The sequence below is a fragment of the Chrysochloris asiatica genome, unplaced genomic scaffold, assembly GCF_000296735.1.
Source record: "Chrysochloris asiatica unplaced genomic scaffold, ChrAsi1.0 scaffold00001, whole genome shotgun sequence".
Lineage (NCBI taxonomy): Eukaryota > Metazoa > Chordata > Mammalia > Afrosoricida > Chrysochloridae > Chrysochloris > Chrysochloris asiatica.
Genome location: NW_006408519.1, coordinates 33122304 through 33127819, shown reverse-complemented (window position 1 = coordinate 33127819; position 5516 = coordinate 33122304). Strand labels below are relative to the sequence as shown.

The 5516-nt window shown below is 41.6% G+C and overlaps 1 pseudogene; it reads left to right on the top strand.

Annotated features, from left to right (window-relative positions):
* The first annotated feature begins 1014 nt into the window (after positions 1–1014).
* LOC102836735 overlaps positions 1015–5516 on the top strand; it is a 27036-nt pseudogene continuing 22534 nt past the window's right edge.

The window sequence follows — 5516 nt, the reverse complement described above, 5'->3', positions numbered from 1 at the left end:
CAAGGTTAGCTTGAATCACAAGGTTGGCAGTTCAAACTCACCAGCCACTGCTTAGAAACCTTCTACAGGGTCACTATGACTTGGAACCAACTCAACGACATTTAACAACAAAACAACATATATAAATAGATACATGAATACATAAATAGACATTTTTTCCATGTGTGTTTCCATGATTACTACTGAGACTAAGAAAATACCTTAGTGAATTTCTCCAGTATGTGTTGGCAGTACCCCAGTGGTAATATGAGGGACTAAAAAGGTTCACTTCTCTTTGCGCATAACCAGGACCATCAGTGTGATATTTACCCTTTATTGTAATACTGTTTCTTTTTGGTATCTTTATGATCCATGCTTCACTAGTTCTAGGAAACCTGGGACAAGTGACACACTCTGGGGCTTTTAAATTCTGACTCTCCTTGACTTGGACAAGATGCTCTGAAGACCAGATTCACCAGTCTCCCTGACTTCCATGAGAATCATCAGTCATAATCAATGTGAAGTCTGAAGAGTTATGTAAACCTTATGTGTTACCTTGATCCTTCTGCTGACCAAAGTGAGGCTATCCTGAGAGGATGGTCTTCCTGGCAGTTAAAGGGCATCCAGAGAGAACACCGGGCACCCTCTAGTAGGCGCTTAGTGTAGGACTCAAGAGAATCATCCTCAGTGACATTGTTTGGCTTAGCGAGTGAATGGTTCAACTACACACAGCCTATGAGGCCAGTGGGAGTCCGATTCAATGAGGAATTCACTCTTCCAATAATGAACTCTCCCTTGGCACTCTGCCTCTGACCCTGCCCACTTAAAAGAAAGTACAAGCAGGGGTTTCCATGTGACCATGCCCACCTCCCAACTTTCCCAAGGAGCTGGAACAAAGAGCTCTCAGTGAGATCTCTGCACTCAGTGAAGGGCCAATTTGAAGTGAAAGTTTTCACACAATGGAAGCTTATCTTTAAATATTTGGGTCCCTCTTTCCCTTTTTCATATGCAGGGACACCACACTGTACAGATTGCATGCCTCCTGATGTCCCCATCCTGAGCTCCTTCATCCTGCCAGAGCTCCTGGGGATTTTCATTTTTGCAGGGATCAAAACTTTAATCTCTAGAGATTATATTTCAGGAATTCCAGGTCTCAATCAGGGTATGGGGAATGTCACTGGGGAGCAAGGGAGCCTGGTGCTAAGCCAGGTTTGGTGGTACCCTTGGTCAGTCAGCCTGAGTGGAAGGCAGCCCGGGTGACAAGGGTCAGTCACAGAAGGGGGCAGGCAACTAAAGTCTGCAAAGCAAGATGTCATGGGAGGCAGGCGGCCACCGTGATGCCAGGGATTTGTAGTCACACACATTTTGATGTAGAAGTCAAATTGACTGAGTAGAATTTTTTTCCATCTCTTTAAAGAGATATTTTAAGAAACAAAACCCAAAAAAGTCTGTACTATTGAGGCCACTGTATGAAAAGGGATTCTAGTAGGATTGCATTGGAATGCCATCCCAGCCTTTAGAACGGCTTCCTCTTGAGCTCACCCTCCTTTTCTGGGCCAGAGAATGAGTCTCAGAGACAAAGCAAGACAATACATCACAGTGGTATTTCCTTTCTGAAACCTTCTGAGAAGTCTGGCATGCAAGTACTATGTTCATATGAACTGCTTGCCCATATTCACAAAAACAATGAACAGATGTGCCCAGGTGTGTACTGAGTAATTCATATCCCATCTAATACCGACTTACACATATAACTCTGCCAGGAAAGTATGAGTATGACCATCATATTAAGGAGAAAACTGAGATTCAGAAAAATGAAATGACAAGCCCAAGACCACACAGCTAGAGAGTGACTCTTCTCGGACTCTATGTTGTTGTTGTCAGATGCTATTGAGTCGGAACCGACTCATAGCGACCCCATGCACAACAGAACGAAACAATGTCCGATCCTGGGCCAACCTCACTACCGCTGCCACACTTGATGCCATCAATGATGCCACTTGGCCAATCCATCTCGTTAGGGGTCTTCCTCTTTTTCTCTGACCCTCCACCTTACCCAGCATGACATCCTTCTCTAGAGACTGTTCCCTCCTGACAATATGTCCAAAGTATGAGAGACGAAGCTTAGCCTACAGCTCTCTCTTCTCACCTCTTTCCACTAACTTGTGTTGCCTCCCAAGTCCACTGGTAAGCGGTGACTGTACTCTATCCTATCCTGGCCATAGTCAAGTTGAGGTTTTCATAGCCTAAAGATTGAGCTTATTGTGCTTTTGAGGTTTTTGGTGCTCACTGAAAACATGGAAAAGCACCCATCTACTAGCCAAATGTTTGGAGGTTTGAATCTACACAGCAGATCTGTGGGACAAAGACCTGGTGATGTGTTGTTGTTGTTGTTAGGTGCCATTGAGAGACCCTAGGCACAACAGACTGAAACACTACCCAGTCCTGTGCCAACCTCACAAATGCTGCCATGCTTGAGCCCACTGCTGCTGCTACTGTGCCAACCCATCTCATTAGGAGTCTTCCTCTTTTTCATTGACCCTCCACTTTACCAAGCATGATATCCTTCTCCAGGGACTGGTGTCTCCTGATAATATGTCCGTAGTATGACAAATGAAGTCTGACCATCTTGGCTTCCAAGAAGCATTCTGGCTGTACTTCTCACACCACAGATTGGTTCGTTCTTTTGTCAATCAATGGTCATTTTAATATCTTCCTCCAACACCATAAACCAAATGCATCAACTCTTCTACAATCTTCCTTATGCACTGTCCAACTTTCACATGCATATGAGTTACTGAAAATACCATGGCAAAATGTCAAACTGACATTTTGCTCTTAAATACTTTAAAGAGGTCTTGTGCAGCAGATCTGTCTAATACAATACATCATTTGATTCCTTGATTACTGTCTCCATTAGCATTGAAGGCAGTAACTCGTATTCTTCACAAAGCTGTCCATAGCTTGTCATGAGCCACACAATTGAAAGCCTTTGCATAGGCACTAAAGCACAGGGGAAATTTTCATGCTGAAAAGCAAAGCTGCAGCATCCCTTATTTATTTAGGTACCAGAGAAGAAGACTCTTACAGCAAACACTTGCTGCTCTCGTTTTAAAACAAATGGAAAGGCAATACAATTGGGCTTCAACACCGTTGTTTACTATACCTATTAAAATCCCCAGGTGAAATTCAGAACTTTTATTCCAGTCTTTTTGTTAGGATTATTTTGTCCTCCATCAAAACCAGGAGTGTGCTGCAAAATCCATCTGCCTTCACTTATCCTCAATGTCACTATATTCATCTAGGCTGATGGCAGCATCGGCACATAAAGCTGATGTCATTTATGAACAAACATCCGAGCATACGTTTTATCAACTTATTCTTCTCAGCTTGACAAACATCAACATTTATATTCCAAAGTAATTTATGGTTAAAATCCCATGCCAGAAGCTGATAAGAAAAGATAGAATATTGAATTTCAGCACATAAATAAAATTTTACAAAAAATAATAAAACAACAGAGGACTTTTAGTAATGACTTCCACTTAGACAGCACGTTTTACCCAATGGGAATTATAGCTAACTCATGGCACAAAATCTATTGAGGAGGTGTATACTCTGTATAAATGAAAAGATAATGCATGAACACCACATCCATACTGATTCTCTCTGATAGGTCAGTGAATGCTGACTGTTACTTGCCTTATGTTTCAAGGTCTCAGTTTTAGGAACTCTTGCCTGGAGCTATAACTTGAAAACTGCATATAGTAAGTCTTGGGAGATCAAAGAAGTCTGGATTTATAATTAGGTCAACAAAAATATGTGTATATACATTTTTAGGAACATGTCTGGAATATGGCTCTTTGCTATAGAGTTGATTCTGCCTCATAGCAAACTCATTGACTCTTGATCATATGCAACCTCTTGAAATGGTTGAACATTGACCGTTTCTTTTCTGTGTATTTCTTCCATCTCCTTTTGATACTGCTTTATTTAATAATTACCCACAGAATCCTTCAATATTGCAAGACAAAGCTTGATTTTTTTCCCTTCAACTCTCTAAGCTTGCGAACTTCAGGTCTTTGCATATTTTGTTAGAATATTTGACTTTGTCTTCTCAAGCTTCCCTTTGAGATTTCTATTCAGCTATTTTACCTTCTCACTTCCTCCATTTGCTTTAACATCTCTATGCTGAAGAGCAAGTTTCAGAGTATCAGCTGACATCAATTTTAGCTATTTTCCTTCTTTCTCTTTTTTCTTAATGACCTTATGATTTCACAGTCTGGGAAAGATTTGTGTAGATGATTTTTCTCTGCTCCACATTGTATCTGCTCAGCTGGAACATTCAAGAGTGCTTCTTCACTTTCATATTTCATATTTGGTGCCTCAACTATGATTGTGGTGGTTGTGGTTGAGTGTGTTCGAGTCGGTTCCGACTCTCAGTGACACTGTACAGGGTTTCAGAGTCAGTAAATCTTTACAGGAGAAGAAAGGCTGATCTTCGTTCCACTCAAATGTCAGAGGTACACTGAATTTCTGTTGAAGGTGATGGTATAACTTTGGAATCAATAAGCATGGTGAAATGAAATCAGCTTCTTGTGGAGCCTTTGTAATGTATAAGGTGGAATCCAGAGCTCCATCCAGAACTTTCTGAGGTCAGATATTCCCATTGGGAAAGATAAGCAGACCAGCCTCCAGCCACTAGAGAAACAGAAGATACTTCCTCTTAGAAGAAGACCAGCAGGAAAAATTCAAAACAAAAATAGCAGTCTGATTAGCTACTAAAAGAACAAGCAAGTTGATTGCTCATTCCAGTGCCAGGGTTTGCTGCCCCTCCCTGCCAAACAATTTCATCTCTTTCAAACTAGTAGGGGACTCAATTGCCCTGGCCTTTTTCCACTACCTGTCCCAGCCCAGCACAAGACGTCAGAAGATCTTGCAAAGCAGTCTGCCAGCTACAAAGCTCAGCTTCAGCAAGTTGAAACTGCATTATCTGGAAATGGAGAAAATTAAGACTTGTTAAAATTGAAAAAAGATATACAAGAAGTTATAGAACTAACCAAAGACCTTCTTTCAACTCAACCTTCAGAATCTCTTGCAAGTTCTGACAGTTTGGCTTCCACACAGCCCACTCATTCATAGAAAGTAGGAGACAAGTGTGCGGCGATCTGGAGTGAAGACAGTGTTATGAAGTGGAGATTGAAGAGACAGATGATGAAAACAACCGGCCCCGCTGCACTCACCCTTGCTGGCTATGGCAGTGCTGAAGTGACTCCACGGTTGAAACTCAAGCCTGTGAAGGAAGGCAAAGGAGGACAGTGGCAACAAACACATGTCAAAACAAGAACTGCTTGACCAGCAGCGTGAATATATATATAAAAAAGAAAGCTTTGAAAAAAGCACAGAAAATAAAATAACTTGAGTAGGAAAAAGAGGACCAGAAGGTGAAATGACAACAGTTCAACAACAGCCCCTATTCTAAGAACAAAAAAGTCCAGGTGAAGAGGAGTCTTTTTGCGTCACCTAAAAGTGCCACT